Below are 12,670 nucleotides of genomic sequence, written 5' to 3' on the forward strand. Positions count from 1 at the left end.
GGGAGTCAGTTTTCTTTAAGAGCATGGCCCCTGGTAAACTGGCCACACTCCAGGGGGTGGCCACACACCTGAGTATTTGGGCAACAGAAATTGAACTTGATGAGCTTTAAAAAATGCTACAATGCTGGGGATGAGTAGGGAGATGGAGAAGGATCTGAGAGGAGGTAGGTGATAGGGAGGTAGGATCAAAATACATTGTATATAATTCTCAAAGAATTTAAAAAGTTTTAAAAATAAAATATATTGTCTTTTAGTGTGTGCAAATTTGTCTTAGAATGAACTCTTTTACCTAATTGATTGCACATAACAGGAGGCTGTACAGGATGATGAGTATGCAGGAACTACTTCTGAAGCTAATAGTTTTGAAACCCTTTTTATTGAACATTTCAAACATGCATGAAAATGAAAACAGTCGTATGAGGCTCTCACACTTGCTCAGAGCCTACTCCAAAGACCAGCCGTTCAGTGCAATGGGCGCCACCTCACAGCTGCCCATGTGCCAGGTGATTTTGAAGTAAACTCCAAACGTATCCTCTTATTTCTGAGTATTTCACAGCATATTTCTCATGGGTAAGAGTTCCTAAAATAGCAGAGCGACAATACCATTAACATCTGTAAAAATAATAAAAATTAGTTAATACTTAATTTTTCATTTTCTCTGATTCTGACATAATTTTTAAAGGAAAATTAAACTTGGTGTGTTCATATTTAGGTTCCACAAGATGCTGAACAGGTTTGACTTTCAGATCTAATTTCTGCTTGTTTAATCCATTCAGTAGAAATATTTAAACATTAAATATTTAATGTGCTTATTTGTAGACCTACAGAGCAGAAGAGATGATCTGGGATGACAGGTGTTTAGAAGTCTTTTGCTGTTGTTACTGTGGAATCCTTAACTCTTCTAATTATGGTTGTTCTCATTAATCTGGTGCATTTACACTGTTGGAATTAGGGTTAATCTTCTGGGCTTCTCTGATTCCTCCTAAACCCGAGTTCAGAATCCATTTTCGTTGTGTTTTTATGGCGTGGTATAATTGAATACCACCATAGTACCTGAACCGCAGTTGGAAACATATTTATCTACAAGGAGGACTGTTTCTATCTGTGACTCCAGGGCAAGCTTCTCAGATTTTAATTACACCCAAGGGAAATGGTTGTTCTCAGCAATATATCAAACTTCTGATGCTTCTGGATCATTCCCATACAGTCACTGCACTTTCTGTCACATCTTACTGCTTAATTTTTGTGTTTCAAAGCCTCTTTATTGGCTGTGTTACTTAGCAGTCACAGAAAACAAAAAGGGCTGCCGTGGTAATGCTGGCTTCTCCTGCAGGCGGAATACTGAAACTATGGCTTTTGTTTTAATTAAAAAAAGATGGTGTTTTTAATGTACCTTTTATTCATAAAAAATAAGCTTTAAAAAACTGTATATACCCATCAGAAATTAATTCAGCTCTCACAGAAGTTCTCATTCTTTTTGTGCAAGTAACGAACATCCATTATAGAATAATTAGGAAATATGAATAAGTACAAGGAAAAACACGAGGGATATCAGTTGTTAATATTCTGTCATGTGGTTAGACTTCTTCCTAACAGTACAACATTGTCATATATGTGTGTGTGTATTATATATATGTCACATATAGTTATATTTATTTTATATAAAATCTCTACAAACTGCTATTAACATTGTTTTCATTCAGTAGATCATGAACACCTTTGTATATTAAATCATTGCTGTACAATCATTCTTTTTAATATTTTATTTATTATTTTATGTGTACAAGTGTATGGCCTGCATGTATGTAAGTGTACCTGTGTCATGCAGTGCCCTCAGAGGCCAGAAGAGGGTGTCGGATCCCCTGGGACCATGGTTGTTAGCCACCATGTGGGTGCTGGGAATTGAATCCAGGTTCCCTGAAAGAGCAGTCAGTGCTCTTAACCACTCTGCCATCTCTTCGGCTCCCTAGCTTATTGAACTTTTAAACACATGAGAATGAGATTGTTACATCTGAAAAATTACCTTTAAATATACTTTATAAATGTTGTCCAACCTCATGCTTTAGTGTTGTGGTATTTATTTTAATACAGAAATTATTTTCTAAAAAGGAAATTTACAAGCTTTTTTTTCTAGCACAAAAAAAGGCAACACTTATCATTATATATTTCATATATTTTAACCTTTCTTTCAGGAATTTCTCTTCTGTTCAGTAGATCTACCTGTCTAACTCATCCTGAGTGATTTAAACAGATGTCTTATTGTATGTACCTTCTGCACTGATTTTTGTTTTTTTTGTTTTGTTTTCCCTGCAAAAATATTTTGACTACTCAGTAAATTAATTTTCCCAAACATTTTCTATTTAATTAATTTAATTAATAAATAATTTATTGATTGGGTGTGTGGGAGCTAAGGAGACAAGTTTCCAGAATGAGTTGTCTTTACATGGGTTCCAGGGACTGAACTCAGTCATCAGACTGGGGCAAAGTCCTTACCCACTAAGCCATGCCCATGGCCCCCAAACATTTTCTTTTTAAAAAAAAAAAATTTAGAATCATTTTGTTGACTGGCATTGCATTACAATAGAATTAATTCAGTAGCTAAATTTGGGTACAATAGAATTAATTCAGTAGCTAAATTTGGGCACAATCACATTTCTTATTTTGCTTTTCCCTGAGAATTTCATACAGTGTTTTGGATGACATTCACTTTTCTTGGTCCTTTAGTAAGGACATGGTATGTTTCTATACATGTTAGTCTAAGTTCTCCAGAAAGACACAACCGAATATACATATACTCACACACACACTCATACACATATACACACTCACATAAACATATACACACACACTCACATAAACATACACACACACACAAACATATGGACACTCACATGAATACACACTAACACATGCACATTCACATGAACATACATACTTGTGTATGCACACATAAACATACACTCACCCTCACAAGCATACACACAAACACATACACACTCACATGTGCACATACAAATACATATTCACACACACAGACAAGCATATACACAAACACACACACTCATACATGTACATACATATTCACACACACAAACACATATGTACACATGTACCAACACATACACAGTCATGCATACACACACAAATACACTCAACCTTGCATACATACACACACAAACACATGCACATGCACACATGCACATATAATACACACTCACATACACACACACACGCACACATACCCCTTTACTATAAGGTATTGGCACTCAGGATTCCAAGGGCTGAGAAACTCCAGGCATGGTTTCTCCAAGCTGCAGGTGCAGAAAGGCAGTGCAGACCCTTTCTACCCAGACCTCAGTGTACCGGCTGAGCCCACTCGCTTGGGAGGGTGGCTTCTTCACTTTGTTTCCAAATGAAACACCAAACTCTTCCAGCAATGCCATTACAGAATGACTCAGAAACAACACTTAAGCAGTCTTATGGTCATTCTGTGGCCCAGGCAAGTTGACACATGACTAATCACCATGGGTATTAGCTTTGTATTCATGACTGTGAGTGGTGTATGAAAATTTTATGTATATAAGTTGCATTCATAGCCCTTATGAAAATGTACTGATCATCTACTCTGTGTTAAGCACAGTTCTAAGTGCTCAAGACACAAAGAATTAGACAAGCAGATGGCATTCTGATATGAAAAAATAAGAAATAAACAAGAATAAATATAACACATCAAAATGTATAGTGGGAACAATTAAGAAAACAGTAAAACAGGGAAGGAGGTATAGTTGAGGTGGCGTGGAGGTGAATACTTTGCAGGTGGTCAGGGAGTGCCTGGAGAGGAGGCTAGTTGGCAGAGATTTGCATGCTGAAGATCCCAACCCTAAGAGGGTGGAGGCCACAGAAAGTGTGCTGGGCCAGCAGGAAGGCAATGGATGCAGTAGGGCAGATGGAATAGACAGTGTCTGAGTACTTGAAGTTGAGGGCAGACAGTGTCCAAAACATAGGCAAATGTGAAATCTAGGAGGTGTTGGGTAGGCCCTAAGTAGGGGACGATATGATCAACTGAATTTTTTATAAGGGTTATCCAGCTGTGCTGTGGAAAATGGAGACGAGGTTGAAGTGAGCATCCTCTTCAGGAGCCTGTCGCTGGACTCAGAGCGAAGAGACCAGAGCAGCATGAGTAAGAATTGGTTACTTAGAAACCCCAAACACTTCATTAGCCAAAGGCAAATTAAGATCACAAGTTCCTAAGAGGTTGTCTTCAAAGCAGTCTCTGACACCTTTCAGAGCAGAGACATCCCAGGGGAAGCTTAAAGGAGTTTAGATAGGGAAAAGCAACATTTCAGAGTGGTTATCAGACACCTGTTTTGAGAATATTTGATTTTTCTGTGAGATACTTTTTTCAATCATTATGACTTTTTTCAATATTTTACATCTATTAAAGATTAGTAATGTAAACTATAAAGTTTCATTTTGATGAAAACAGTGGCTAATATGCCTAAATTCTCAAGGCCATCTATACTGGAAGAGCAAATAGCAACAGCAGCCACTGTGGGTGGGTCAAGGGCACAGGTCAGGAGCATTTCTGGAGACGATGTCACACCAGGCCTTAACTGGGGACATTAAAAAAAAGTGTATTATTGATACAATTCATGTAAATGATTAAACGATAGTATAATTTACCTGCATTTTTCAACCCAGAGGTGCAGCTCAGGGGTAAAACTCTTCTCCAACATGTAAAAGCACTTGGGTTTGGTCCCCAGCACTATAACAAAGAACTTTTGCATTAATTTTTTAAGAATTTATTAATTTATTTTTATTTTATTTTTATGAGTGTTTTGCCTGAATGTTTGTAAATGAACCTGTGTTGTCCAATGCCCATGGAGTCCTGAAGAGGATGTCAGATTCCCTGGAACTGGAGGTATACACCATTGTCAGCTGCCATGTGGGCACTGGGAACTGAACCCAGGTCCTCTGCAAGAGCTCTTAACCATGGAGTCATCTCTCCAGCCCCCAATTTCTGCATTTAAAAAATATTTTTATTGATTCTTTGAGAATTTCATACAATATATTTTTAAAAGAAAGTTTTTTAGTATTTTTATTTATTATTTTTATTTTATGTGGATGAGTGTATTGCTTGCATGTGTGTAAGTGCACCTGTGTCATGCAATGCCCAAGGAGGTCAGAATAAGGCGTTAGAACCCCTGAAACTTGAGTTACAGAGAGTTGTTAGCTGCCAGGTGCTGGGAACCAAACCTGGATCCTCTGCAAGAGCAGCCAGTGCTCTTAACTGCCGAGCCAGCTCTCCAGCCCCATACAATATATTTTGATCATATTCAGATGTGCTCTCCATCTCTTCTCAGATCCACCCCTATCTCCCTACCCCCCTTTCATGTCCTCTATTTTTTTATGTGTATGAGTGTATTGCCTGCATGTAGGTAAGTGCACCCATGTCGTGCAATGCCCACGGAGGACAGAGGAGGCTGTTGGAGCCCCTGGAACTGGAGTTACGACAGTTGTTAGCTGCCATGTGGGTGCTGGGATTCAAACCCAGGTCTTCTGCAAGAACAGTGTTCTTAACCACTGAACCATCTCTCCAGCTCCATCCTCTATCTTTTTAAAACCTATCAAGTTTAATTTGTGTTCCCCAAATGCTCTGGGAAATGTGTCCATCCCCTGGAGCCTGGTCTACCTACCCACTATCTCACTATTTAAAAAAAAAGTGACTCTCCCTCTCCTAGCAACTATCAATTCCCAGTAGCTCCTCAGGTAGGGCTAATATTTTTTGCCTACCCAAACTGATAAAATTGGAGAGAAAAGGGAAACAATACAGCAGACATGGAGGAAATTCAGACTCATAAGGACACACTTAAATAATCCATAATCTATTTTCTACAAAGAAAAATCCACATGCCTCACCTCTACCCTCTGATTTCATGTTGCCAATCTCACATCTTTCTCCTACGAGTTGTCTTTTGTTGCTAAGCAGGCCCAAACCAGCCCTTTCTACTTGGAGACCATGCTCACTGTATTCGCGATGCTGGAACTACCTGCTTCTCTCTCACTGCACCTGCTTCATATCCTTTCAAGTTCCACTCACACCTCTGTGCTCTGTGACTTCTTCCTCACCATGTTTTTCTCCCTGGCATTTCACTGTTACCAACTGTCCTGTTGAAGGGGCCTTCTTTTCGGGGGGGGGGCGGGCGTTGTAAATTTTTTATTGAATTTTTGTGTATTTTATACAGAACTTAATCTTTATACCCCCTTACCCACTGGCACCCTCCCATAGCCAAACATGGCCAAAGCATAGAGATAAGAGTCTGAAGAATGCTGGTTCTTGGACATGACTCCTATATTAAACTTCACCCACCCAGGGCTTGAGGACCATTGTGGAAGAAGAGGTGGAAAGATTGTAAGAGCCAGGGAGGAGGTGCACAACCTCAGGGAAATAGAATCTTACAAGCTCCTGGGATGCTGCTCATATAAATCTACAGCAATGGTGTCAGCATACACAAGTCCCATGCAAATTCAAGCAGACAAAAACACCACCATAGAACTGGGGAAATGGATAGCAGACACCCCAATCTTAACTGAAGAAATATTAGCAACTGATTACTGCCAGGTGAGGAAGAGCTGATCTTCCTAAAGCGAGAGACTCGACAGACTGACTAGACCTCAGTAGATGAACTTGCATTCAGGAACATCTGAGGACACTAATTCGACACAATAGACCTTAACACAAATGACAGAATGTATGAATTCCAGTGGTGGCTCTATGAGAGGGTACCAGTGAGGATGGGGGTATAAAGATGATTAAGATTGATTGAGATGTTCTCTATGAAATACAGAAAAATTCAATAAAATAATTAAAAAAATAAATTTTAAAAAGACTCTAAAGATTCTACCAGAAAACTCCCGGAGCTGATAAACACATTCAGCAAAGTTGTAGAACAAAATTAACACACAAAAATTAGCAACCTTCTTATACACCACCAACAAACATACTGAGAAAGAAACCAGGAAAATGATCCCATTTACTATAGCATTAAAAATATCTCATTATACTTAAAATTATTTTGTTTTTAAAAATTAACATGCGAAGTAGTGAGCTTCATTAGGATATTTTCATACACACTTTGCTTTTCTGATCCTCCTCTGACACCTCCTTTCCATCCTCTTATGGTCCTTCCTTGCTGACCTCCATCCTTCTCCTAGTAGTCCCCATTCTGTTTCCACGAACCTGGGTTCTGTTACCTTCTTTTTTCCTTCCTCACTTTAAGACCTCTTTTTCCTCTTTCACAGTTCTTTTCCTAGCTTCAAGACCTATATACCTCCACCTCCACACAGATACACGCGCAAATTAAAATCTGGGAACTCCATATGAGAGAAAGCCTGCGGCACTTGCCTTTTGACTTCATGTGGTCCCGCTGGTCAATTCTTGGGACTATTTCTTATGCTTTTAGAGTCCTGGTCAGAATTCTTTCCCATACTTATGTCTTGAAGTGTTTTCCTCCAGAAGTTTCAGTGTTTGAGATTTTAAATTCGTTTGATTCATTTTGAGTTGACTTTCGTGTAGTGTGAGAGGGATGAATCTAATTTGCAGGCAGATGTATAATTTTTCTAGCAGTATTTGTGGAAGAGGCCATCACTTTTTTCTAGTGTATGTTTTTGACACCTTTGTAGAAAAAAAAATAGATGGTTGTAACTGTGTGGCTTTATTTCTTCATCTTCCACTCTGTTCCTTTGGTCTACGTGTCTGTTTTTATGTGAGTATCATGTTGTCTTTCTGGCTGTGGCCCTGTGGCATAATTTAAGGTTAGATATTGTGACATTTGCAGTATTGCTCTTTCTACTGAGAATTGCTGTGCTACTCCAAGTCTTTTGTGTTTCCATATGAATTTTGGGTTCTTTCTCCCAGTTATGTGAAGAATTTCACTGGAATTTTGATGGGGATTGCATTGAATCCATAGATTATTTTTTGGTAATATGGCTATTTTCACAATACGGAGTCTGTGCTTCCAGAAGAATGCATGAATCTTTCTATCATCTAGTATCGTCTTTAATTTCTTTTGTCAGTATATTAAAGTTTTCATTGTAGAGGTCTTTTAGCTCCTTGGTTAGGTTTGTTACTAGGTATTTTATTTTATTTTAAAAAATGTTTTAAAATACTAATGCATCTCTCAATTCTCATCAGCAAAGCTTCCTTATGCAACAAAGGGTGATGAACACAAAAGGCCAAAGTGTACAAAAAAAGGATTTCAGAGTGTAGGTCCCTGGACAGGATTCCTATATTAAATGTCACCAGCCCATGGTTCAGGGACCCTTGTAGAAGAGGGAACAAAAAGACTGTAAGAACCAGAGGAGGAGGTGTGTGACCATAAGGAAAGAGTCTTACAGGCTCCTGGGACCTTGCTCATATGAACTTACAACAATGGTGACAGCATGCACAAGACCCATGCAAACTCAATCGGACAAAACCCAGCATAGAACTTGGGAAATGGGCAGGGGGCCACAACTGTGGCGAAGAACTATTGGAAGCTGATTACCGCTGGGTGAAGAGAGCTGATATTCTTTAAGGGAGTGATGCCAGACAGGCTGAACAGGTTCCACTGGATGAACTCATACCAAGGGACTTCTGGGTATACAACTTGACTCCATAGACCTTTACATATATGATAAAATGCATAAAGTCCTGTGGGTAGAATATGAGGGAGTGCAGACAGGGAAGGGGTTGCTAAATATGATTAAGCTATACTGTATAAAATCCACAAAAATTCATAAAATATGTTAAAAATATTTTATCATTTTTGTTTTATGTGTATGAATGTATTGCCTGCATGTATTTAAGTGCACCCATGTTGTGCAATGCCCGCAGAGATCAGAACAGGATCCCCCGGAACTGGAGTTACAGACAATTGTTGGCCACCATGTGGGTGTTAGTAATCAAACCCGGGTCCTCTGAAAGAGCAGCCAGTGACCTTAACTGCTAAGCCATCTCTTTAGCCCCTTTATTTTATTTTTGAAGCTGTTGTAAATGAGGCGCTTTTTCCAATTTCTTTTCTCAAAAGTTTTATGGAGAAGAGCTATGGACGGTTGCAAGTTAACTTTGTAGCCTACAAATTTGCTGAAAGTACTTATTAAATTTAAGAGTTTTCTAGTGGAGTCCATGGTCTGTTGTCTGAATAATTTGACTTAGTTCCCTATTTGTATTACTTTTATTTTTTTCCCATGTCTTATTTTAGCTAAGACTTTGAGTACTATACTGAATATGAATTGGAGAGTCAGCACCCTTGTCTCATCACAGAAGATATAATCTCAGTTTCCCTCCTTTAGTATAGTGTGGGCTATAGGTCTGTCATGCACAGCCTTTAATATGCTGATATATTACTTATATTTTGAAGTTCTTCAGGACCTTTATTATGAAGTGCTAAACTTTATCCAATGTCTTTTCTTCATCTATTGAGAGGATAGTATGATTTCTGTCCATGTCTATTTATATGGAATATTACATTGATTGATTTTTATACATTGACCTAAGCTTACATCTTTGGGATGAACTTAACTTGGTCATAATGCATGATCTCCTAATGTGTTCTTGAATTAAGTTTGTAAGTATTTTGTTGAGAAATTTCTTTTTCTATTTGTGTTCTTCAGGGCAATTGGCCCGTAGCTTTCTTTCTTTTTGTTTTTGTTTTACTTTTGTTATTGTGTCCTGATCCAGTTTAATTATTAGGGTGTAATTGGTTTTCTAGAATGAGTTTGGTAGTGTTCTTTCCCTTTCTATTTGTGAAACATTTGAGAAGTATTGATTTTAGGTCTTCTTTAAAAGTTTGGTGGGATTCAGCAGCAAATTCATCCAGTCCTAGGCTTTTCTTTACAGGGAAACTTTTAATTACTGCATCAATCTATTTAAGCTGTTTATAGATTTTTATGTAATTCTCATAGGTCCTATTATCCATTTCTTCTGATTTTGGAGCTTTCACTGAAAGCTACAGATTTCACTGAAGTCTGTTGCAATAACTCTTTTAATCTCTAATTTTATTAACTTAGGTCTTTCTTTTGGTTATTTTGCTGAGAGTTTGTCAGTTTTGCTTATCTTTTCAAATGATTACTCTTTGACTGATTTATACATTTTTCTTTTAGGCTTTTTTATTAATTTCTGCCCTAATCTTTATTTGTTGCTATCTTCTGTATTATAGTTCAGCTTCTTGTTTTTCTGGAACCTTGAGATATTAGATATTTATTTGCGATCTGCCTGATTTCTAATTTATTTTTACATTAGCTTCTCCATATAGTTGAGGTTTGCTTCAGATCCTCTACGTAGTCTAGACTGGCCTTGAACTCAAGGTCATCCTCCTGCTTTAGCCTTCTGAGAGCTGAGATTACAGTGTCCCCACAGTGTCTGGCTTTATTTTTTTAAGAAAAGTTTAAAAAAAATTATTTTATGTGTATGAGTGTTTGCCTGTATGTATGTGCGTGTACTGTATATGTGCCTGGTGTCTGTGGAAGTCAGAAGAAGGTATCAGAGTTACAGGTGGTTGTGAGCCTCTACTTGGGTGCAGAGAACCTGGGTCCTCTGCACAAACAAGCAGTGCTCTTAACCACTGAGCCCTCTCTCCAGTCCCTTCATGGATTCTTTCAAGTGAACACGTACAGCTATACACTTTGCCTTAAGATGCTCCTAAGGTGCCTCCTGTGTATCCCAGAAGTTCTGGTATGCTGTGCTTTCATTTTTATTTGATTCCTAGGTTTTAAAATATCCTCCATGATTTCTCTAACTTTCATTTACCCACTTTTCATTTTAAAGTATATTGCTCAGTCTCTAAATATTTGTGCAGTTCTTGTTTTTCTTGCTGTTTATTTCTAGTTTTATTTGACCATGGCCTGAGAAGATACAAGATATTATTTAAGTGTTCATGTGTCTGTTAAGGCTTTCTTTGTGATATGATTGATTTTAGATAAGGTTTTGTGCACCACTGAGGAGGACGCATATTTCCTACACATAGGGTGAAATATTCTGTATACTTCTGTTAAATCCAATCTATCTAATGTAGAATTTAGCTATGAAGTTGTTTGCTGACTTTTAATTTGGAAAACCCGTCTAGAGATGAGAATAAGGCTTGACGTTTCTTGCTATATTATATCAGGACCTATTTGGCCTATCATGCCTGTTAGTATTTGTTCTATAAAACTGGGAGCCCCAAGATTTGATGAAAAAAATATTTAAAGCTGTTACATATTTTCGAATATGTGTGTATGCGTGTTTGTGTGTGTCTTGTGTGAGTGCACATATGTGTGTGTGAAGGTCAGAGGCCAACCTTAGGTATTGTTCCTTAAGTACTACTCACTTTTTGTTTTTTTAGACAAGGTTATTCACTGGCCTGTCTCCATCTCCCCAGCACCAGGATTGCAAGTGTGTACCACAACACTTGGCTTTAAAAATATTTACTTACTATTATTTTTTAATGTGTTTGAGTGTTTTGCCTGCATGTATGTAAGCATACCATTTGCATGCAATGCCCTCAGAGGCCAAAAGACGGTGTTGGTTCCCCTTGAATTGGAGTTACAGACAGTTGCTAGCTACCATATGGGTGTTTGGAACTGAACCTAGGTCCTCTTAAAGAATAGCAAGTGCTCTCAACCACTGAGCCATCTCTCCAGGCCCCACACTTGGCTTTTTGATGGGTGGGTTCTGAACATTAAACTCCTCTTACTTATGAAGCAAACACTTTACCAAGTGAGTATCTTCCCCAGTTCTATCCTGTTGATGAGTTTTCCCCTTTATTCATAGGTAGTGACTTTCTTTACTTCTGAGTTATTTTGAAGCCTCCTTTAGCACACAAGAATTGCTTATTAGATGTTCCTTATTACTCTTTTAGAGACCTAAAAATTCTATGTTTAACTCCTTTAATCTTTATCAGTTATTGTTAATTTGAATTGCTTAGCGCTTCACAGTTAACGTATATTAAGAGGCATTTAGTCTTCTCTGTTAGGCTATTCTGAGGAAGTTCTTTGACTTTCTGATTATATTTGTGAAAATGTTTATTGTTGCCAGAAATCTGCTGATCCACAACAACATTACAGCTCATCTCTGCCCCTTTCCCTCATCTCATCTTTGTTGTCTCTCAGAATAAGGAAAACTCCGACACAGAAGATGGGTGTTGGAAGAGCTGATACGATCGGTCTCTCTCTAAACTTCCCAAGGACTAAGCAAAATATCTTCTCAGATAAAGATTCTTTTTCAAATTTTGTCCAGGTTCCCAAATATTGCCTAGTTGTGACTTGTTTTGTTCTGAGAGTCAGTTTCTGGGAGAGAGTTCCTTTTGTGACTTTTGAGCTTTTGCAACACCAAGACCACCTTTCCCATGCTCCTGCAAGGATTTCTCTACTTTAAGTGTATATTATTGCTCAGACTTGTGACCCTATCTTTATAAATGCCATGGTTTCCTTAAAGGTAGTTTGCAGTTGCAGTATCTGCCATTGGGGACTTTTGATATAACTAAAATTGCTTATTTGAAATGTGCCTTTGAACAAAAATTTTACATAATTTTGCATAAAGAGGCATTCAAGTGAAATTTAGGTTTCAAAATTATGTTCTTAAGATATTCTAAAACTATCTTTTTTGCATCTCTGTTTTTTACCCCTCAGACATAATAGCCTCTATCATATA

This window comes from Nannospalax galili, unplaced genomic scaffold (genome assembly GCF_000622305.1).
Source record: "Nannospalax galili isolate Female #2095 unplaced genomic scaffold, S.galili_v1.0 scaffold113, whole genome shotgun sequence".
In the NCBI taxonomy this organism is placed as follows: Eukaryota; Metazoa; Chordata; class Mammalia; order Rodentia; family Spalacidae; genus Nannospalax; species Nannospalax galili.